The sequence below is a fragment of the Amphiura filiformis genome, chromosome 12, assembly GCF_039555335.1.
Source record: "Amphiura filiformis chromosome 12, Afil_fr2py, whole genome shotgun sequence".
Taxonomy (NCBI): domain Eukaryota; kingdom Metazoa; phylum Echinodermata; class Ophiuroidea; order Amphilepidida; family Amphiuridae; genus Amphiura; species Amphiura filiformis.
The window spans coordinates 39,592,291-39,617,525 of record NC_092639.1 but is presented as its reverse complement, the minus strand read 5'-3'; the positions used below and the strand labels follow the sequence as shown (position 1 = coordinate 39,617,525).

Sequence of the window (25,235 nt, the reverse complement as noted above, 5' to 3'; positions counted from 1 at the left end):
GAGTCACTGTCAACGTCAGAACCAATGTCAGAGCAGCTTTCTGAAGAACTGGTGTTGTTTTCACCCATGTTGTTGCGTAACATATTCATAATTTTACCGCTTTGAATGTGGCATGTTGCCATCTGCCTGTGGTATGTTGCCATTTATTCCCTCCTGGTGGGCCATAAATACAACCTCGTCCAAGTCAGATGGCAACGTATCATCCGTGGATGGTAAATTGTGTGAAAAACTCGATGCATATCCATCCCCGTAAGGTCTGATTTCCGGGGGACTGCTAGTCATAAGCACATGGGAAGCTAGCGGTGTCACGGCTGCGATCCTCGTCATGCCCGGTAGGCCTATGTTACTTACGCCTGGGACAACTGCAACAGGTAAAAAAAAGATGAAATATGGTTTAGATAAATTGATATCGCATGATTATGATAATGACTATGTGGAGCGACTGAGCAAATTTCTTTCGGAAATCGTTTATTATAAATCGTCTCAAACATCGCACAGATAGATTTGTTGCAACAAAAGCGTTGCCGGGCAACACAATCCTCTGCGCCAGAGGATTCTTCCTCTTCTTCCTGATACAGAGCAAGATGTTCATCAATACCGATTTGCATTTGGTCCATAATGTATTTTGCCAATTTTAAGTGTTTGGTCATTTTAGCAGAATGTGCCTAATGTTCAGATTTTCTTTTCTTTCTTCGATGTCCATAATTGTCCTTCAACGGTCTTTTCGTCTGAGTTTTAGGCATAAGGGGACTTTCTATGCCTTTAAAATTCGCGGATTCACACATGATATGGTGGTTGGACATAAATTGTATGTAGCCGGTCCTAAGCGTTGCTCCGTGCAATTGTTTAACCTGGTCTGGTTGGTACTCGCACAAAGCTACTTGTTTAAACATCAGTGGGTCCGTGGAGCATTTATTTTTGATTGGGCATGTTGGCACCCCTATCGCTTTTGCGGTACCGACGCTTGAATTATACAAATCGTTTATTATAAATCGTCTCAAAAATCGCTTAAAGATAGATTTGTTGCAACAAAACGTTGCCGGGCAATAAATTTGCGCACAATTAGCGCAAGTGGTTGTTGCTGGTTTTTGTTTGCTGCTAGTTGGCCTGTTTTGATTATTTTAACTCTTCTTTGTGGGCTGTGTCTATCTTTTGCAAATGCCCTTTTTGCTGTAATGCGACTTTAGTAGCCTTTGATTCCTTTGGACACTTCCGAGGCGGCAACTCGAAATATGCCCAATCCTCATATTTGTAATTTAGGGGTCCTTTAATATCATTCAATGAAACCATGGGGATGCGGAGGACTTGATTTTCCGCACATTCGAGCATCTTCTATCTCGTTGGCGGAGGTGGTGGGGTCGGTGATAGAAGAGGGTGTGATGGGACCAGTAGGGGTGGTAAAATTGGTAGTGGAGGACATGGCGTTGGAAGAGCAGTTTGTGGGAGATATGGTGGTGGGAGGGATACTGGGGGCGGGGATGTTGTTGTAGTAATAGCGAAATATGTCGCTGAGGGGGTCGTAGGGGGGGGTGGTGGTAGAGTGGTTGGATGGAGAAGTGGTCGTGGGGGCAGTATGATTGCTGGAGGTGAAGGTATATGGTGGGTTGATAGGGGTGTTAATATTGGAGGTGATAGGGGAGCAGTTACATCAAGTGATTGGAGGGGCTGTAATCGAAGAGGGGTTGGTAGGTGCTGTGGTGGCCGTATAGTTGGTGGAGGGGGTAGTGGTTGTGGTTATTTGATTGGGGTTAAAGTCAGAGTCACTGTCAACGTCAGAACCAATGTCAGAGCAGCTTTCTGAAGAACTGGTGTTGTTTTCACCCATGTTGTTGCGTAACATATTCATAATTTTACCGTTTGAATGTGGCATGTTGCCATCTGCCTGTGGTATGTTGCCATTTATTCCCTCCTGGTGGGCCATAAATACAACCTCGTCCAAGTCAGATGGCAACGTATCATCCGTGGATGGTAAATTGTGTGAAAAACTCGATGCATATCCATCCCGTAAGGTCTGATTTCGGGACTGCTAGTCATAGGCACATGGGAAGCTAGCGGTGTCACGGCTGCGATCCTCGTCATGCCCGGTAGGCCTATGTTACTTACGCCTGGGACAACTGCAACAGGTAAAAAAAAGATGAAATATGGTTTAGATAAATTGATATCGCATGATTATGATAATGACTATGTGGAGCGACTGAGCAAATTTTTCGGAAATCGTTTATTATAAATCGTCTCAAACATCGCTTACAGATAGATTTGTTGCAACAAAACGTTGCCGGGCAACACAATCCTCTGCGCCAGAGGATTCTTCCTCTTCTTCCTGATACAGAGCAAGATGTTCATCAATACCGATTTGCATTTGGTCCATAATGTATTTTGCCAATTTTAAGTGTTTGGTCATTTTAGCAGAATGTGCCTAATGTTCAGATTTTCTTTTCTTTCTTCGATGTCCATAATTGTCCTTCAACGGTCTTTTTCGTCTGAGTTTTAGGCATAAGGGGACTTTCTATGCCTTTAAAATTCATGATTCACTCATGATATGGTGGTTGGACATAAATTGTATGTAGCCGGTCCTAAGCGTTGCTCCGTTCGCAATTGTTTAACCTGGTCTGGTTGGTACTACGCACAAAGCTACTCGTTTAAACATCAGTGGGTCCTTGGAGCATTTATTTTTTATTGGGCATGGCACCCCTATCGTTTTGCGGTACCGACGCGAATTATACAAATCGTTTATTATAAATCGTCTCAAACATCGCTTACAGATAGATTTGTTGCAACAAAACGTTGCCGGGCAATAAATTTGCGGATATGTTACCGCACAATTAGCGCAAGTGGTTGTTGCTGGTTTTTTTTTTCTTTTCGTTGGCCTGTTTTTGATTTTTTTAACTCTTCTTTGTGGGCTGTGTCTATCTTTTGCAAATGCCCTTTTTGCTGTAATGCGACTTTAGTAGCCTTTGATTCCTTTGGACACTTCCGAGGCGGCAACTCGAAATATGCCCAATCCTCATATTTGTAATTTAGGGGTCCTTTAATATCATTCAATGAAACCATGGGGGATGCGGAGGACTTGATTTTCCGCACAATTCGAGCATCTTCTATCTCGTTGGCGGAGGTGGTATGGTCGGTGATAGAAGAGGGTGTGATGGGACCAGTAGGGGTGGTAAAATTGGTAGTGGAGGACATGGCGTTGGAAGAGCAGTTTGTGGGAGATATGGTGGTGGGAGGGATACTGGGGGTGGTGATGTTGTTGTAGTAATAGCGAAATATGTCGCTGATGGGGTCGTAGGGGGTGGTGGTGGTAGAGTGGTTGGATGGAGAAGTGGTCGTGGGGGCAGTATGATTGCTGGAGGTGAAGGTATATGGTGGGTTGATAGGGGTGTTAATATTGGAGGTGATAGGGGGAGCAGTTACATCGAAGTGATTGGAGGGGGCTGTAATGGAAGAGGGGTTGGTAGGTGCTGTGGTGGCCGTATAGTTGGTAGAGGGGGTAGTGGTTGTGGTTATTTGATTGGGGTTAAAGTCAGAGTCACTGTCAACGTCAGAACCAATGTCAGAGCAGCTTTCTGAAGAACTGGTGTTGTTTTCACCCATGTTGTTGCGTAACATATTCATAATTTTACCGTTTGAATGTGGCATGTTGCCATCTGCCTGTGGTATGTTGCCATTTATTCCCTCCTGGTGGGCCATAAATACAACCTCGTCCAAGTCAGATGGCAACGTATCATCCGTGGATGGTAAATTGTGTGAAAAACTCGATGCATATCCATCCCGTAAGGTCTGATTTCGGGGACTGCTAGTCATAAGCACATGGGAAGCTAAGCGGTGTCACGGCTGCGATCCTCGTCATGCCCGGTAGGCCTATGTTACTTACGCCTGGGACAACTGCAACAAATAAAAAAAAGATGAAATATGGTTTAGATAAATTGATATCGCATGATTATGATAATGACTATGTGGAGCGACTGAGCAAATTTCTTGAAATCGTTTATTATAAATCGTCTCAAACATCGCTTACAGATAGATTTGTTGCAACAAAAGCGTTGCGGGCAACACAATCCTCTGCGCCAGAGGATTCTTCCTCTTCTTCCTGATACAGAGCAAGATGTTCATCAATACCGATTTGCATTTGGTCCATAATGTATTTTGCCAATTTTAAGTGTTTGGTCATTTTAGCAGAATGTGCCTAATGTTCAGATTTTCTTTTCTTTCTTCGATGTCCATAATTGTCCTTCAACGGTCTTTTCGTCTGAGTTTTAGGCATAAGGGGACTTTCTATGCCTTTAAAATTCGCGGATTCACTCATGATATGGTGGTTGGACATAAATTGTATGTAGCCGGTCCTAAGCGTTGCTCCGTGCAATTGTTTAACCTGGTCTGGTTGGTACTCGCACAAAGCTACTCGTTTAAACATCAGTGGGTCCGTGGAGCATTTATTTTGATTGGGCATGTTGGCACCCCTATCGTTTTGCGGTACCGACGCGAATTATACAAATCGTTTATTATAAATCGTCTCAAACTTCGCTTACAGATAGATTTGTTGCAACAAAACGTTGCTGGGCAATAAATTTGCAGATATGTTACCGCACAATTAGCGCAAGTGGTTGTTGCTGGTTTTTGGTTGCTTCTAGTTGGCCTGTTTTTGATTATTTTTAACTCTTCTTTGTGGGCTGTGTCTATCTTTTGCAAATGCCCTTTTTGCTGTAATGCGACTTTAGTAGCCTTTGATTCCTTTGGCCACTTCCGAGGCGGCACTCGAAATATGCCCCATCCTCATATTTGTAATTTAGGGGTCCTTTAATATCATTCAATGAAACCATGGGGGATCGGAGGAGGACTTGATTTTCCGCACAATTCGAGCATCTTCTATCTCGTTGGCGGAGGTGGTGGGGTCGGTGATAGAAGAGGGTGTGATGGGACCAGTAGGGGTGGTAAAATTGGTAGTGGAGGACATGGCGTTGGAAGAGCAGTTTGTGGGAGATATGGTGGTGGGAGGGATACTGGGGGTGGTGATGTTGTTGTAGTAATAGCGAAATATGTCGCTGATGGGGTCGTAGGGGGTGGTGGTGGTAGAGTGGTTGGATGGAGAAGTGGTCGTGGGGGCAGTATGATTGCTGGAGGTGAAGGTATATGGTGGGTTGATAGGGGTGTTAATATTGGAGGTGATAGGGGGAGCAGTTACATCGAAGTGATTGGAGGGGGCTGTAATCGAAGAGGGGTTGGTAGGTGCTGTGGTGGCCGTATAGTTGGTGGAGGGGGTAGTGGTTGTGGTTATTTGATTGGGGTTAAAGTCAGAGTCACTGTCAACGTCAGAACCAATGTCAGAGCAGCTTTCTGAAGAACTGGTGTTGTTTTCACCCATGTTGTTGCGTAACATATTCATAATTTTACCGTTTGAATGTGGCATGTTGCCATCTGCCTGTGGTATGTTGCCATTTATTCCCTCCTGGTGGGCCATAAATACAACCTCGTCCAAGTCAGATGGCAACGTATCATCCGTGGATGGTAAATTGTGTGGAAAAACTCGATGCATATCCATCCCCGTAAGGTCTGATTTCCGGGGGACTGCTAGTCATAGGCACATGGGAAGCTAGCGGTGTCACGGCTGCGATCCTCGTCATGCCCGGTAGGCCTATGTTACTTACGCCTGGGACAACTGCAACAGGTAAAAAAAAAGATGAAATATGGTTTAGATAAATTGATATCGCATGATTATGATAATGACTATGTGGAGCGACTGAGCAAATTTTTTCGGAATCGTTTATTATAAATCGTCTCAAACATCGCTTACAGATAGATTTGTTGCAACAAAACGTTGCCGGGCAACACAATCCTCTGCGCCAGAGGATTCTTCCTCTTCTTCCTGATACAGAGCAAGATGTTCATCAATACCGATTTGCATTTGGTCCATAATGTATTTTGCCAATTTTAAGTGTTTGGTCATTTTAGCAGAATGTGCCTTCAGATTTTCTTTTCTTTCTTCGATGTCCATAATTGTCCTTCAACGGTCTTTTCGTCCGAGTTTTAGGCATAAGGGGACTTTCTATGCCTTTAAAATTCGCGGATTCACTCATGATATGGTGGTTGGACATAAATTGTATGTAGCGGTCCTAAGCGTTGCTCCTTGCAATTGTTTAACCTCGTCTGGTCGGTAATTGCACAAAGCTACTCGTTTAAACATCAGTGGGTCCGTGGAGCATTTATTTTGATTGGGCATGTTGGCACCCCTATCGTTTTTGCGGTACCGGCGCTTGAATTATACAAATCGTTTATTATAAATCGTCTCAAACATCGCTTACAGATAGATTTGTTGCAACAAAACGTTGCCGGATATGTTACCGCACAATTAGCGCAAGTGGTTGTTGCTGGTTTTTGGTTGCTGCTAGTTGGCCTGTTTTTGATTATTTTTAACTCTTCTTTGTGGGCTGTGTCTATCTTTTGCAAATGCCCTTTTTGCTGTAATGCGACTTTAGTAGCCTTTGATTCCTTTGGACACTTCCGAGGCGGCAACTCGAAATATGCCCAATCCTCATATTTGTAATTTAGGGGTCCTTTAATATCATTCAATGAAACCATGGGGATGCGGAGGACTTGATTTTCCGCTGACATTCGAGCATCTTCTATCTCGTTGGCGGAGGTGGTGGGGTCGGTGATAGAAGAGGGTGTGATGGGACCAGTAGGGGTGGTAAAATTGGTAGTGGAGGACATGGCGTTGGAAGAGCAGTTTGTGGGAGATATGGTGGTGGGAGGGATACTGGGGGTGGTGATGTTGTTGTAGTAATAGCGAAATATGTCGCTGATGGGGTCGTAGGGGGTGGTGGTGGTAGAGTGGTTGGATGGAGAAGTGGTCGTGGGGGCAGTATGATTGCTGGAGGTGAAGGTATATGGTGGGTTGATAGGGTGTTAATATTGGAGGTGATAGGGGGAGCAGTTACATCGAAGTGATTGGAGGGGGCTGTAATGGAAGAGGGGTTGGTAGGTGCTGTGGTGGCCGTATAGTTGGTGGAGGGGGTAGTGGTTGTGGTTATTTGATTGGGGTGAAAGTCAGAGTCACTGTCAACGTCAGAACCACTGTCAGAGCAGCTTTCTGAAGAACTGGTGTTGTTTTCACCCATGTTGTTGCGTAACATATTCATAATTTTACCGTTTGAATGTGGCATGTTGCCATCTGCCTGTGGTATGTTGCCATTTATTCCCTCCTGGTGGGCCATAAATACAACCTCGTCCAAGTCAGATGGCAACGTATCATCCGTGGATGGTAAATTGTGTGAAAAACTCGATGCATATCCATCCCCGTAAGGTCTGATTTCCGGGGGACTGCTAGTCATAGGCACATGGGAAGCTAGCGGTGTCACGGCTGCGATCCTCGTCATGCCCGGTAGGCCTATGTTACTTACGCCTGGGACAACTGCAACAGGTAAAAAAAAGATGAAATGTGGTTTAGATAAATTGATATCGCATGATTATGATAATGACTATGTGGAGCGACTGAGCAAATTTTTTGAAATCGCTTATTATAAATCGTCTCAAACATCGCTACAGATAGATTTGTTGCAACAAAAGCGTTGCCGGGCAACACAATCCTCTGCGCCAGAGGATTCTTCCTCTTCTTCCTGATACAGAGCAAGATGTTCATCAATACCGATTTGCATTTGGTCCATAATGTATTTTGCCAATTTTAAGTGTTTGGTCATTTTAGCAGAATGTGCCTAATGTTCAGATTTTCTTTTCTTTCTTCGATGTCCATAATTGTCCTTCAACGGTCTTTTCGTCTGAGTTTTAGGCATAAGGGGACTTTCTATGCCTTTAAAATTCGCGGATTCACTCATGATATGGTGGTTGGACATAAATTGTATGTAGCCGGTCCTAAGCGTTGCTCCGTGCAATTGTTTAACCTGGTCTGGTTGGTACTGCGCAAAAGCTACTCGTTTAAACATCAGTGGGTCCGTGGAGCATTTATTTTTGATTGGGCATGTTGGCACCCCTATCGCTTTGCGGTACCGGCCGAATTATACAAATCGCTTATTATAAATCGTCTCAAACATCGCTTACAGATAGATTTGTTGCAACAAAACGTTGCCGGGCAATAAATTTGCGGATATGTTACCGCACAATTAGCGCAAGTGGTTGTTGCTGGTGTTTGGTTGCTGCTAGTTGGCCTGTTTTTTATTATTTTTACCTCTTCTTTGTGGGCTGTGTCTATCTTTTGCAAATGCCCTTTTTGCTGTAATGCGACTTTAGTAGCCTTTGATTCCTTTGGACACTTCCGAGGCGGCAACTCGAAATATGCCCAATCCTCATATTTGTAATTTAGGGGTCCTTTAATATCATTCAATGAAACCATGGGGGATGCGGAGGACTTGATTTTCCGCACAATTCGAGCATCTTCTATCTCGTTGGCGGAGGTGGTGGGGTCGGTGATAGAAGAGGGTGTGATGGGACCAGTAGGGGTGGTAAAATTGGTAGTGGAGGACGTGGCGTTGGAAGAGCAGTTTGTGGGAGATATGGTGGTGGGAGGGATACTGGGGGTGGTGATGTTGTTGTAGTAATAGCGAAATATGTCGCTGATGGGGTCGTAGGGGGCGGTGGTGGGAGAGTGGTTGGATGGAGAAGTGGTCGTGGGGGCAGTATGATTGCTGGAGGTGAAGGTATATGGTGGGTTGATGGGGGTGTTAATATTGGAGGTGATAGGGGGAGCAGTTAGATCGGAGTGATTGGGGGGGGCTGTAATGGAAGAGGGGTTGGTAGGTGCTGTGGTGGCCGTATAGGTGGTGGAGGGGGGAGGGGGGGTGGTGATGTGATTGGGGTTAAAGTCAGAGTCACTGTCAACGCCAGAACCAATGTCAGAGCAGCTTTCTGAAGAACTGGTGTTGTTTTCACCCATGTTGTTGCGTAACATATTCATAATTTTACCGTTTGAATGTGGCATGTTGCCATCTGCCTGTGGTATGTTGCCATTTATTCCCTCCTGGTGGGCCATAAATACAACCTCGTCCAAGTCAGATGGCAACGTATCATCCGTGGATGGTAAATTGTGTGAAAACTCGATGCATATCCATCCCGTAAGGTCTGATTTCGGGGACTGCTAGTCATAGGCACATGGGAAGCTAGCGGTGTCACGGCTGCGATCCTCGTCATGCCCGGTAGGCCTATGTTACTTACGCCTGGGACAACTGCAACAGGTAAAAAAAAAGATGAAATATGGTTTAGATAAATTGATATCGCATGATTATGATAATGACTATGTGGAGTGACTGAGCAAATTTTTTCGGAACTCGGAAATATTAAATTTTTCAGTTTCTTATGTGATGTTAAGAAGCATTTAATTACAAATCTGGATTTTGTAGAAAACCTCATTAAAATTGAACAGCCGGCTCCAAAGATATGAGCAATTAAAGGGTTACCAAAACATTAGGAAACACAATATGGTATATTTCCTTTGTATGGCCATATCTCAAAAACAACATTTCCTAGTTCCGACTGATTTTGCTTGATCGCATCACATATGAAGAGCTACATGTCGTTATGTAGTGTGTGTAAAATACGCACTTCGGCGGTTGTTTGACTTTCATAACAGCTTCCCTTACAGATATACTGTATTTCAGGTTTTGGAAATCTTGGGGAATTTACGAAAATCCGAACTTTAATGAATATGAAATATTTTTATTTTAAGTTTTCGATATATAAAATCAGTCTTAAATGTTCCATATATATTAAAACCAGAATGAACCGCTTTTGGGGTAGATAAAAACATCAATTTAAATGACAAAGTTGTATATTTGGAAATACTCAAAATGCCATTTTTGTCGAAATTAATTAAAAATTCACAATCAAAAAGGTAAATAATATATTTAAAATGTTCTTTTTAATTTTTAAAACTTCGTCCTGATGAGCAAATTACTGAAAGGACCCTTTACTTAAAATCAAAATGGCACAAATCAAACAAGTAATAAATGGCAATTAAAAAGAGCTGCCTTTTCCCAAAAAGTAAAACAAAATCAAAACGCTACATTACAGTACCATAAAATGGGGTGACTTTGGACACTGGGGTGACTTTGGACACGCATGGGAAACACTATTATTTCATATAGGCTGTTTTACCTTTTAATATTTCTAAGAATATTTTTGTATGTTCTTATGTGGTAATGTACGGACATTACAAATGACTAAAGTTTTCCAGTATAATGTGTTATCTTTATATGTTTTTCAGAACTTTTTAGCGGGGTCCATAAAATACAGGATTTTTGTGGTGGTCAAACTTTCGGTACTCCACCGGAACATAAGAGTGGAAACTCAAGCCTGTTGGTTGGATAGTAAACACGGATGAATCAAGAACCTACCTGGATAGTCATGATATCTAGCCACTCTTAAGAATTTAAAAGCAGGCTGTGTCCAATGTCACCCCAGGGTTTGGCTTCCTTTCTGGGGTGACTTTGGACATCACTAATGAATACAGAAAAATTTGACACTTTGTTAAAAATACACCACAGTGACCATGCCCTTCCACAACAGTGTCCTCTGTGCTCCTACCCACCTCACAACTACTTCCACCCTCTCCATTGCTCTACTCTTCAGGTCGGGGTGACTTTGGACATGCACTTGATTACATGGTGTCTAAAGTCACCCAAACCCAGGGATGACTTTGGACAAACTTTGCCCCCCCCCCAAAAAAAATTATCGTAAAATAAAATAAACTCGAGTTGACCTTATGGGCATGAACTGTCCTCTATTGGTACTTGCCAAACGCAACATCAAACTCAGAATTCTACTGATCATTATAAAAATATTTACGACAATACATAAAAATTGTCCAAAGCCACCCCATGTTACGGTACACTTGTCGCATTGTGACACAAGGGTATAAAGCAAAATAATACTTACATGGCAACAAATTTCCAACTCCATTCTGATGAAGATATTGATTAACGGGTTGACCCATATGATTGGCATTGTTAGGAATTGTTGTCGGCAAATCTGTGATAAGCAAAATGGGTACAACACATTAATTAGGAAACGTATATTTTAACTTGGAATTTACTTTAAGAAAAATAATCAAGACCACACACATCCATTTCATTTCTTGAACTCTATTCATAATCCAACCACATCACAAAAAATATAATGATGAAGGAAATGGGACTCCTATCTGTTTGACTTTCACAAGTGACACAAAAAATAATTATGTACATTTAAACTAGAAATGTTGCGGTTTTCGACGCAAAATGACATACCAAAATGCTGACTATACCCACCAAGTTTCATGCCCATACGACCAATTTTACCAATTAGACCTCATATGACCCCTTGGTGACCATGAAATGACCATCCAAAAATTTGGCTCTAAATGTGACTATACCCACCAAGTTTTATGCCCATGCAACCAATTTTATTAATTTGACCTTAGATGACCCAATTACTCATACGACTGTTTATGTTCTTATCCATAATCTCCCAGAAGTTGTAAACATGATACGTTTAAGCTCACTTTGGACCCCTACATTTTACCCTGACACGACCCCTGCAAATTTAGTGACTCCCCAGAAGAGAATGAATACCACTTATAGTCTTGCTAAATGTTTGCACTTAATAAGTTATTATTATGCAATGTTTAAACCTTAGTTTAGTTTAGTTTAGTTTTTACTTAGCTTTGCAAAATATACAAAAATACAGAAAAATGGCAAGACATCAAGTACAAAGCATCAAAATTTAACAACAATAATGTGCACAAATCACCAAATGCCATCCCAGATTGGAACAGCATGTACGCCACAACACCAATAGTTGCAAGGCAAGGGTAGCCCATAAAAGCCTGGCTACGCATGCAGGCTTATTTCCAATGGGGTCCCAAAACAAAAAAAATGCCTGTTGACATGGAGGAATATAGAAAAAAAGAGACATTTGGACATAAGCCTACATACGTGTAAATTCTGCAGATTCCTGCTTCAGAGCACTATCAGCCAGGTGTTTTTTGACAGCCTTTTGAATGCCATCCTGCTGCTTATGGACTGAATTTGAGGTGGCAACTCGTTCCGATCTAAGATGGCATTATAGTAGAAGGACTTGTTGGCAATACCTTTGACTCAGGGCACAAAGAAATTAAAATTACTAGTTCTGGTACGATGGGTATGAGCACTTGAGGTTCTAGTGAAGTTGTTTCTGAGGTATGGCGCACCAGTATCATTGAAGATGTTGAATACGTGGTTAGAAGTTTCATGGAGTTACGGGTCAACTGATCAATGTGGGTCCTGGGAGACAAATTTAGAATAAAGCGGACTATTTTGTTTTGGGTGATCTGTAATTTGTGTTTAGCTCTGGTACCGATACCAGCAAACCATGCTGAACAGCAGTAATCAAGGTGACACTGTATAAGAGCAGCACACAAATTTTTGCGAAGGGTTTGATTGAGACTTAAGACGCCTAATGACTTTCCTGACAAGAACATCAACCATGTTGTCACCCGAGAGTTTTTGATCCATCGTGATTCCAAGATAATAATAATAATAATAATGAATGGTTCTTTTAAGGCGCAAAATCTTCCGTGGAACTCAGAGCGCGCAAACACATGAAAAAGACAAACAAACAAAGAAGCAATTAATTCTGTGAATCTGGAAAAGCTTGACGAAAGAGATGGGTTTTAAGCTGATGTTTAAATTGAGAAAGTGTGGGGATGTTACGAAGGTTGTTTGGAAGCGAGTTCCAAACAGTTGGAGCAGCAAAATGAAATGAGCGTTCACCGGCTGATTTAAGGTTAACTCGAGGAGTTTTGAGTAATTTTTCAGAGGATGATCGAAGGGAGCGGGAAGATAATTAATACTATTTTGGTATCAGATAACCTGCCCATTATAATTGATGTTAAAATCAGTGACTCTCTTTAATTTCACATGAGAGCCAAATAAAATACGCTTGGTCTTACCTACATGCAGGGACAATTCATTATCGATGAGCCAATTATTACATGATTGAAGGTCTTTGCTGAGTTCATGGGAAACAACCCTGGGGTCTTTGTCGGAAACTAAGATGACACTGTCATCGGCATATAATAGTAGCTTATTGTCAACGGAGGACGCCATATCATTGCTGTAACATAGGTACAACAGGAGACCTAATAAACTACCTTGTGGAACCCCACAGGTAATTTTCATGAAATCCGATGAAATGCCATCAACCAAGACAAGTTGTTGCCTGTTGGACAAATAGGATCTAAACCAACCAGGGTTGATTCCCATGCACTCAAGTTTAGAACACAAATTTTTTTTTTTTTTTGTGATTAGGGTGAACTTACCCCACCATATGGGCGAACCCACTATGGGGCAAGTTCGCCATTTTGCAAAACTTTTTTGTTTGCTCTATCCTGTTGCTCTTGTAAGGCCTATTATAGTTCTGGGATTGTGGCCATATATAGCTAAGACATAGGGCTTTCACATGGGCTAATCAGGTCATCACTAACCTTAAAATTGACATCACTACGCTGTCAGCAAAACATAGGGCGAACAATCCATGTTCTCCCTTACTGATTACGGGCGCACACCACCAAATCAGTCAGAGGGCACACCTCTTAATTCAGTTAAATGAGTGACGTCACCGAAGCATTGTGAAAGTTCAATAAATCAGTTTAGAGGAGTTATGGTAAAACCAATTGATTACTACAATACTCACATGTGGAGTTTTGGGATACCGTGACCTGATTCGCCTGTTCTATGTGGGATACTCTACTGTCGATAGCAAAAAAACCTTGCCTCATTTTGTTCCGTAATTCGGTGAACAATTACTACAAAGAGAGGAAAAAACAATTTAAAGAAATATTAATAGGTATTTCCACTAAAAATTAAAAATCTTATTGGCTGGGACTTTTTTTAAATAATCTTAATCGGACATTTCATTCCAGAGATATGATTTTTCTGGTGACACGGTTTTATATGGGGCTGCCAACATAACATGTTAAAAAGTTGAAATCCAAAAAGGAATAATTATGGAAAATGCAACTTTAAGGTAATTTTCCTTAACATATTTATTACCTAACGTTATCTCGAGCATCATATTTGCTTAAAACAACATGAAATAAGATCATCGAAAGAATTTAAGCGATTTTGTTGAAAAATAAAACAAAATATAAGACCGCGAATTCCATGGTTTGTTTGGTGCAAGCTCAAACATGATCCAAGGCTAGCTGGCTGGCATGGAAAATATCTCAATTAGGGTGCATCAAACGCCCCCTATGTCAACCGATTTTCTTCTTATTTGGTCAAAGTGTGCCACTTGCTAAAATATTAATCTACACCAAATTTAAATTCAATCGGATGTCATCTTCTGGGTCCACCGGGAGCTCAAAGTTTTGACGGGATCTTTGCAACAAATATCACAATTACACATGAGGCAGCTTGTTATGTTTCCATTATTTGCACATAAATATCATGGCTGCCGTATGCATTTTGTATCTAATTACACTTTTAGAGGGGATGTGGAATGTTTTATGGTTTCACATCATATTTTTAGTGATTGACAAGTGTTGTACATTATTGCTTTGGAAATTACTGGCATGAGAATTTTCAGTTTAAAAACTGAATTCAGTTTTTTTTATAGTTAAAATTTCCGCAATTTTATTTAATTTCAGCCCGTTTTTGGTACTTTTTGCCCAATTTCACGCACATTTTCAGTTTTTTTTCAGTTATTTTAGTCTCATGCCTGAAATTAGTAGCTGCCATATACCAACATGTTATTTTAATACATTTGCGGTTATTTGCACATAAAAATCATGGCTCCATGGCATGCATTTTGTATCTATACTTTGATCAGCTCGTAATCGGCGGGAATTTTAACATCGCGGATTAAGATCAATATATTTTATTTAGAGAATTGTCTTGTGACACCTCGCCAGAAAAATCACAATTTATTAATTCAAGTCCTATACTTGTCTACTTTCTTTAACATACACATTGTAAATCTTCCAGATGAACAATATCACTCTTAATGTGGGTCTACTTTTTCGGCGTAGTGGTAAAAGCCTAACAATTCCCGCCGATTACGAGCTGATCAAAGTATAATGGAAGTGGAATGTTTTGTGGTTTCAGATCATATTTTAGTGATTGACTAGTCTACTTTTGTAAACCATTTTAACATATCCCTCTATTCCCTCTGACCATGGAAAGGCAGTGGGCCAATCCTGTTCTGATCCTGTACAGCTTCTCCCTGTCATTTGTGCATCTTTCATCAACTCCATGATTGAAAGCGGATAACCAAGAAGCATACTCTATTGGTTTCCCATCAAACACCGGAATCTCTCGTTGGGGTAACGAAGATTTGAGTTGAGCTTCAATCAACAACTTTGACAATTTTTCCTGTTGCTGGGTAATTTCTTGCTTAGGGTCTTGAGGATAGTAGTAGTGGGCTGGTGGCTGTGTAGTTATAATGGGCTGCAGTGGAGTCTGTACTGGACTGTAAATAAATCTGTCTGCATACGGGTTCAAATCTGATTGCGCTGTGGCTTCAACTTCCTGCTCACATCGTGGCTCTGTTTCGAAATATTCACCCTCTACCTCTTGCAATGCACGTAAACGTGCTTCTGCCCCTGCTAACTCCACATCCACATCTATCTGCTCTTGCTCATGATAGAGCAGATTCTCTATCTCCTTTCTTTTACTCTCTTCTTCTTCTCTCTCCCTCTCTAACCTAGCTTCTTCTTCCTTTCTTTTCAGCTCTTTCTCTTTCATTTCATTTTGCATTCTTGCGGCCTTTTCTTGCAACATTTTACGTAACAGTTCTGCACCCTTGCGATGGTCCAGAATTTCGAATCGGCAATAAAAATATCCGATCTTTTCGATCAAAAACACAAAGTTACAAGTTTAAACATACTATTGTATTGACAAAATACAATATTGCCAAACAATATAGAATAGAACTTTCCACGTTAAGTTGTCACATTATTGCAGGAAATACGGTTACCAAACATTGGGAAAGTTCGCAATGCAATTCCCATTCGAACGCAGTGGGAAACTGAAAGTGCATTATAATAAGACAGGCTATCTTTTGATTCAGCGTGATAGACACTTGTAAGGGTAACAGTAAGGAATGTGTGTTATTAACTGCAATGTCAATGAAAACAAACGAAGTTACCTGCTTTGAATACATTAGGCTTCCGTTACATTCTTGTATGTTTTTGTTTGTTTACTCATCGTGGAGCTGCATGTGAAAGGTTCCGATTATCATGATTGTTTGTTTACGATCATGTGATGAATCATGTGATTAAACGGGACTGTCACCATTTTGTAGAGTGGGGGCGCTATGTTTATTTAATAATAACAGACGATGCTGGACATGACATGTGTGTTTTGTCGTGTTTTATAGTTTATGTTGTAGTCATTTTTTCGGATAAGCCGTCGTCGTGGTCTGCAATAATGATGATAAAGGGGGGGGTGAAAATGTGCATAGACCTTATTCAGTGTTTCTGTAGGCCTACTGTTTAATCTTGGTGTGTGGATCTCTGGAATGTGGAAATTCTATAATTTGGACGGGTTTCCAAAATTTGGAATAAATTTGTAAGGGGCTGTGCAATATCTATGAGCCCTGGGGGGCAAGAAATTTTAGCGACCCAAAAAGGGGGCAAGCAATTTTGGCAAGCCGAGAGGGCGGGGGCAAGCGATTTTTTGGCACACATTCATGAAGTGCCTTTTTAATAAAACGCTCTAAAAAGGCTTAGGAAAACTGTACGGAAACTTTTAAATATGCAAATTGTCCTGCTCGCTCGCCGCAACATACATCTAGACCATTTAAGGTTTGCAAATTGGGATCCCAAAAATTTGACATGTTTAAGGGGGGCAAAGAATTTTTGGCGGTCCGAGAGGGGGGCAAGCGATTTTTTGGGGGGCCCGGAGAAGGGGCTCAAAATTATTGCACAGCCGCTAACGTTGGGTTCAGTGTAGAGGTCATAAAGTTCATTCATCATGAACTTCAGCATCTCTACCGGGCACTATTTACACAAACAGCACGGAGGTAATTTCTTACCATTTTATTAAGATTTTGACAGCGCTCTTTGTCGAAATGCAAGAATTCTGACAGTTCCATGTTTCTGACGCAGCTTGTCAAAAACTTGGAACTGTCAGAATTCCAGGATTGCTGACAGTGGGCGCTGTCGTAATTCTAGAATTCTGACAATTTCAAGTTTTTGACAGGCTGTGTGAGAAATTAGAACTGTTGGAATGCCAAGATTGAACATTGCAAGTTTTGGACAGGATTTTGCTTATTGCTTATTTTGTGTGCCCCTTGTTTTATATACTTTGATGATTTTTAGCATTACTTTGGTGGTTGTTTGACATTGGGTGGTATATTTAGGGCTGTTTTTTATTTTGATGTATAGCCTTGTGACTCAAAGGAGTTATTATTATGGTTCACAGAACGAATTTTAGTCGAATAAACGTGTATTATTTCGGGGGCACTCAACTTTGGAAGTGACGGTATGTGCCTGTCAATAGGCCCCTCTTTTGAAGTCGTCTATAACCGATGACCCCCTTTTTTAAAAAGTCATACCCGATGACCCCCCCTTTTTTTAGTTGCGGTTACGCAATGAATTCCCGTCTTTCTAGATTTTCTAAAATAGCATCATCAAAATGCCACAAAATAATGGCGAAACTTTCCAATTTTGCTGCATTTTTTCATTATTTTTCGGAAACTTTCAAAATGTTGCACCAATTTTTCAAAATTTCTACCCGATGACCCCTTTTTTGAAGTCTTATACTGAATGACCCCCTTTTTTCAAAATATTATACCCCATGACCCACTGTTTCATTTTGTTTGTAGCCAATGACCCCCTTTTTTAAAATGACGCTTTCTACCCGATAGGCTCCTACTTATGACGCCGCTTGGCCGCACATACCGTCACTTATAAAGTTGAGTGCCCCGAATTTTGTTTGCCGTACTCCAAATTTTTATTATGATTTACAATGCAAATCTGTCGACTCGACTTTGGCTTCCATGGAGCAGATCGTGTTACATGAATAAGAAGAGTCGTCAATGAGAAGTTAAAGTAGTTGAAAGATACAGAAAGGAAACGACATCGTTACAGTTATTGCATCATAAGAATTTTATTTCTCGGAAGTGGAAAAGTGTTACAAAGAGATTGTTTTAAACATTTGAATACACATTATTGCCATTGTTTATGAAATGAACACAAGCTTTTTGATGCGGTATGTATAAATTTAAAAATAAAATGGCATTGCATTGCGTTGCCATGTGGAGTGTAAATCGGACTAAGCCCGGTCCTGATTCCACATCATGCAGCGACTGATTGATGATGCGATGCTATAAAACTGCAATCTGAGCCATTATTTTACGAGCTCAACGGTCAAAATTTTAAACGCGCGGTTGAAATGTGGTCGGCGATGGAGTTGGCAACTGTTCACCGTCGGAACTTGTTCGCATCAGCGCTGCGATAGCAGCTGTGGACGCTTGTGATTGGCTGCTGGAAAATGAAGCTCGGAAAATGACCTTTAAAGGAGATGCAGACCTCACATGGTTTTCAAAGACCGCAACATCTGGCGATAAAATTAATGTACATTTTAATTTGATGGCGCGATGCTTCGATGTTTGAAAGGCATCGCAGCATCGCATGGCTCTGCAAGTGGAGTCCGGACCAGACTTAAACGTCATGTATATTTCAATGTACATTATAATTTCATTGCGCGATGTTGCGAAATGTGAAAAGCATGTGCATGTCCTTTTAAGGTCGTTCTACCAACCTTAAATTTGCAGCAGCCAATCAGAAGCGTGCCAGGTTGCGATATCGCAGCGCGATAAGAAAAAGTTGAAAATTATTCAACTCTACCGCGGACCGAAATTTGCACCGCGCGTTGAGAATTTGACCGCGCGCTGAGCTCGTAAAAACCTGCATCAGAGTATAGTTTTTATAGCATCGCATAGCGCTGCGAGGTGGAGTCATGACCGGGCTTGAAAGGCATTCAGTGATTGATTCACCCCGATCGTCATTATCAAAAGTCAGATGTTGCTCCCTTTGTCATATTGTCATATTATGCGCTAACATAGCCAGGAAATGGTTCAGTCGAAGGCCGTGTATTTAAGGCAATATAAGACAATTAACATGAATTTTGAATTTATGTAATGACAGTAGGCCCTATATAAATTACCTACATGCATTTGAATGGGGCTTCAACTTCAGTCGTAAATATTGCTGTGTGTGCCAAATTGTTTGCTTGTCACAAATACCAAATGACAATTTGCATGACTAATCCTTCACTTGAAGCAAACACTCGGGCTGGCATAACTGCATTTAAGCCTTTAAATGTCTAACCAAACATAGAATAACAAGTCTATAAACGAATATCATGATTTAATCTAACACTTGACATAGAACAATGAATTGATAACAACGAATCATTTGTGTTTTTTTAGTGACAATTTATACACTCATATTAATAACTGAAGCCTTTGCTGTGCTTTCAAATTATTAAATTTTATGTTTCCAAGTACTTTCAAAAGGTACTTGACGTGTCATGTACACCACAATAACAATTGTATAATTGTCAGAATCAGTTACACAACAACAATTACTGTCACTTTTTCTTAGAATTTTTGTAAAGAGTTAAATGAGCGTGGCATTGCATATACATGTATGCTTTACCATGTTTACTGTAAGCAAACATTATAGTGCATGCACTTTAAGTGATATGTTGCTGTTACAATCATACTTAGCGTAATTATTTGCAAGCACTTGCAATAGCGACTTTAGGTATATGCACCACAATAAAAAGTGTATAATTGTCCAAAATATTTATGATTACAGCAAGTGCTTTAACTTTTCGCTACAATTACTGCCATGTTTTTTGGGTTTTATTTTAAAGAGAGAAATGAGCGTGGGAAATATCATATTGTATATAGGCTTCACTGTAAGCAAAGATTTCAAGCATAATTAGTGCATGCACTTTAACGGATATGTTGCTGTTACAATCATACTTAGCGTCATATTTACAAGCACTTGCAATAGCAACTTAAGGTATATACACCAAAAAGAAAGTACATTCTTGTCTAAAAAAGTATTTATTACAGCAACTGCTCAAACTTTTCGCTGTGATTGAGTAAAGGGTAAAACATAGCGTGACAATGCTAAATTGCCATACAATACTTCATGCTAGTACCAAACATTGACAATAAACGCCTGGAACGTTGCTCTGGGATTTTATAGACACTTACAATATTGTGGTAATGCCATACTCTACCAAAAAACTTAAGTAAACACTTAACATGTGTAACTACTAATATTAAACTAGTCTACATCAAGTGCACAACCGTGCTTTGCATTCTTGAAGAGTTAAAAATTAATGTGCCAATCTACACATTAGGGCTATATTGTATTGATAATGCTAAAAAGTGTAAGTACAAACTGAACGCACATTTAAAACATTATTACAAATAAAAGAAGACTACATTTTTAGTAAATCGTCAGTGATTCTGTAATTGGACGAAGATAATATTTCATGTAACATAATTTTGTAACATAGTAACCTTGTTTAATTCACTCCCAATCTATTTGTAATAATGCTTGAAGTTGTAAAAATGTTTGATGACGTCAAACTATCCTATTTGTGTACTATAGATAATCTACGTGACATTATAGTTTGTTACGGCATGAATGGAAATTCGTAACAAGTTAAACATTATTACTAATGAAAGAAGACTACATTGCTAGTAAATACCTAGATATGTGACATCAAAAATATTCTACGTCAAATACGCGGCATTGGTAGGGGGCTTTCTACTAAACTAAGTGTGATTAATGAATGTCATGGTTGAATTCATTACATTGATTAATGAGTGTTGGCAACAATTCGTATATAGTTTTTGACATTTTAGGAAGGGTTTTTTGGGTCCATGCACCAAATGACGTAAGAGCATAGAGACGTTGGACTGTATGCTTTGGTATAGTTCACATGATCATGTTCAACATCAAAGTGTTCAATGCCCCACGTCGAGAAATCGAGCAGCTCAATTTGTTGCTGGGGTGATTGTGATGATGGCACTAAAATGCAAGTAGTATAAAGAAAAACATTAAAAAATAGCATATATATGAATTTGGTAAAGCCAGTTTAATGATGGGCCGCGAGCTGTTAAGGGGTTACGTGTTTGCGAAAATACAAGTTAACAGAAATAATGTACTAATACCTACTACATGTCATGACACAAAAGTTATGAATTTTCGTAAATACAGAAAAATAGGGGTTACAATATGCAAAAACTGACAAAAATTCATCCCGTTTCATTGCAAATGCCACAACTTGTTATAAACCATAAATATTAACACTTGAACGTGTTAGAAGCAGGAGACATTAGCACTTAATCATGTTAATTAAATGTTATGCTAAACATGTAACAAAAAAGCTAATGTAGCTTTCAATATTACTAGCACCACATTTTACAGTGTACAATATGAAATGATGGGAAAGTGAAGAAATGTTTGCCTAATAATTTAATACAAGACCATAAATGCTACTAATTTTTGAGTAATACATCGATTTTTTTGACAAGTTTGATAAGGTGATCACGGTGATCTGCAATTGAATGAATTGGTTGACAAATTGAACGCAGTATAGGAGTAAATATTGTAAAATATCATTAATGATGAAATTGTTAATGAAACAGTCTGAAATAATGATCAATCATTGTTCAGTGTTGGCAAGGAGGAAATTCATCATTGAGAGTATTACATCAACGGCGACGAAACATTTAATGACGGGAGATATAATGCATGTCAACTTTACAGGAAACGAAGGAAAGCGTTTGTCCAGTCTTGATTCACATGGTGAAATTGTAGTTTAGTGCGGACGTTGAATATGTCTTTTGCAGCCATTTAAATGTTTGTACATATTGTTGTGCATGTCCAGATAGTACCATCTGCTGCTGTTGTGGTGTATGTTATTAAAAAATGAGCATAGTTGAGAGCAAATTGCTGTGGATTGTGTGTCGCTTCCCCAAGCAGCTGCTGATAGTATCCAATAGGCAGATAATTTCAGGTGACATTTGTTGCCTATTAAGAAGCAAAGAGTTTTGAACAGATCTGTTCCAGTCAGAGGTTTCTTGTAGAAGGCCAATTTTATGTAATTCGGCCATGTAACGGTGTTTGGTAGTCGCCGGTTTTTTGCTATCTCATTATGCAACATATGACGATAAGCAATGAGTCTTTCTTGTGGCCATTCTCTCATTACACGGCAGGTGTCTTCAATTTCTTCTTGTGTTAGCAAGTCTTGGTTGTTGAAGGTTCTCGTTGTCATTTTGACGTTTGTATAGTCTGCTTTCAGAAGGTTTAAACAGTTGTTACTGCGATAGTAATGTGACGTGTTTGATTCCAGACTAACATGGAAATTGACATGTAGGCCTACAGATAAAAGCGTTTAAAATTATGTACTTGACGAACGCGAAAGTGACACCAATCATGCCAATGAAGGACTTGTAGTTGTTGTTCAGCACTGGTAGTGAGAAAGCAAAATTAGGAAACGAGGAAGGCTATTTTGTACACATCTGCATAGTTTGTTATAGGCCTTCATGAAACAAGTCACGTGTGAAAGGTGATGTTGCGGATATTGAGCAAAATTCCTTGCAAGTGATTGGTTGAGTTGTAAAAATTATGTTGATGTGGTTGTTTCATTGATTATGTGTAAGTGTCATCATCCCCAGAAAGCAATACGACGGCATTAGAAAGTTATTTGGACGTTGACTTTAGATAGGCGGTATTGCTTTGATAATAAAGACATTAAAAACGTTTGAAATTTTTTAGTATACGTTCTTGTAAAGAAGTAATCAATATGTCAATTCTTCTTTGATGGAGCTGTTATTGTTATTTATAGTTTGATTTATGGGATAATTTGTCGGCTATTGAAGGCAAATCTTGTGAAGTATGGTATCATTTTGCCACTAATAGTTCCTTAATACGTGGTGGATAGATACCGAATAATAGGCCACAATTATTAATGTTTCATATCTAGCCCAATGATAGCAGGACAGTAAAGAAATCGACTATGTATTTTATTGTGATAGTATTTGTAAGTGGAAAAGATATTGTTCCGAAAATAAATCAGACATGTATAATGGGTTATACATTTTGTGTCATAATAATCATATACATGCTAACGAGACGGGCACATAATAATGTTGCACAAATAATGACATTGATTATAAGTAAAGCAATAGACAAGAAGAAAATATGACAAAAATTTGATACGGGATTTGCATTTCTTCTGAAAGTGGCATACCGGCATTGCATTGAGACGGGATGGGTAGATATCCATCACTTCTCTTTGCACTAAATTTTGGATTGCTAAACACCTTGGATTGCTAAACACCATGTGAAGCGTCAAGACTTGTGTTACATATTTATCACCTAACATGAAAAACCTACACATGTGTAGATCTTTGTAAAATTTGTAACAGCCGTATGCATTAAAAAAAAAAGAAAAATGGTACTTGTTGTCAAAAGTACATAAAATCACAGTTTTAACACGTCGAAATCAGGTTTCGAGTAGTGTTTATACTAACAAGTGAGGAATGGACATCAATAGAACCATAATAAATGTTAGTAGTATCAAACCTATATCCGATTACTTTAACCTAATACACGTAGTATTATAATATAATTAGGTCATTATGTTACAAAACATACAGAATTATATTGAATGGTTAGCATAAACATGATAAACCAGGTAAGCCGATAAACCGTGTCATATTGTATTGAAAGCACAAATGGGAAAGAGTAGAAATGTACATTATAAAGGCTCATAATTAGGGTGTGAAAACAAATTAAATTAATGAGGAACAAACATGTTCATCATTTATGGCAAAATAAGACAATGGCTTCAATCACAAAACACGTAGGCCTGAAATATAAAATATATAGTGCAAGCACAATCATGACAATGTTGTATTGTCTGTAAAACATGTCATTATTAGCATGATGTTGCAGTAAAACATTTGCAGCCATATTGAAAATAAAGTTATTGGTAGAGATTAAGAACATAATTAAACAATAAGGCTGATTACAAACAAACATGTTTAGCGTCCGCTTCCGTTTTGTTGTTAATGAAGATTCTTAACTTGTGTTTATTGTCTATAATATCACTTTATAGAATGAAGTCTGTTAACAAGTCATATAGCCTTACAAATGTGTAAGGAACAATTCAGTAAGGGCTTCTGATAAATTATGGGGACATAACCTTCCAGAAGTAAAAAAAAACCCTCCTCAGTCAGTTTGGCAGATACTAGTATTACTACTAGTGTAGAAACATATTAAAATATAGAAAAATGAAGTAACTCCTCCTTGTTTATTGATCAAAAACTTGGACGCTAAACAGTTAACTTTTGAAATCGGCTTTGTAATAATTGTAAATTGGTTATATTATAACGTGTTGATATCACCTTCACCAAGTGAAAATAAATGTGTCCTTGTACACAGTACACGACGTCTCCGGCACGACGTATACCTTACAATTAAAGTACGTCATCTTATTGTAACAAGTGTAATTGTTTTTCACGATGTATATTGAATTCATTGTTGATGATGTGAAAGAAGAGTTTCCTCTTGAAGTGTGTCATCTTTCGCGTGGCATATTTGTACATGTTAAGACGCTTGAAACCCTGTTCACATGAATTTGTATTTGCGCCATGAATTTCTGCAAATTCTGGTAACGTTGGGTGGTATCTACACTCTGGGTTGTTGGGAGGCATACATGTTGCTTTAACGTGTTTATTGCAGTGAAATAAGTCAACCAAGAAGTGTACATTGTCTAAGAGCAGTTGTGCTCCTGCGCTGCCTCTTTTACTCTGGTTCTGAAGATACGGGTGAAGTTGGCATGCGCGATCGTAACCCAAATATTTCAATCGTCTGAAATAATCTGGACTCTGTGATGGTCTACAAAATGTCTGTAGTATGAAGATAAATACTTGCGTCAATGACTCACTTGTATACATTTCTGTTTGATCAACAACAATACCACAAGGTTTTATTAATGCTAATACACCTGCAGTTGTGTTGTAATATTTCAGAATATTCTCTTCTTTCTTGCATCCTACATTCATCATTGCACCACTTGATTCTGATTGTTCTAGTTCATTAACAGTTTCTTCTTGTTTGTCCATGTTGGATCCATCCTGTGCTTCTTTTGACGTTTGCATACTTTCCACCTCGCCTTGTAATTGGAAGGTCTCACTATCGGTGCTCATTGTTTGATCTGTGCTTTCAGTTGATT

At 39.5% G+C, this 25,235-nt stretch overlaps 1 long non-coding RNA gene across 1 annotated transcript; it reads right to left on the bottom strand.

Moving 5' to 3' along the window:
* Positions 1-9,080: 9,080 nt before the first annotated feature.
* Positions 9,081-14,527, bottom strand: LOC140166178 (uncharacterized). Its single transcript, XR_011860821.1, has 3 exons — positions 13,654-14,527; positions 10,879-10,971; positions 9,081-9,170 (listed from the first exon to the last, which is right to left on the bottom strand). It is a non-coding gene; the product is annotated as an uncharacterized lncRNA (long non-coding RNA).
* Between the last annotated feature and the right edge of the window lie 10,708 nt (positions 14,528-25,235).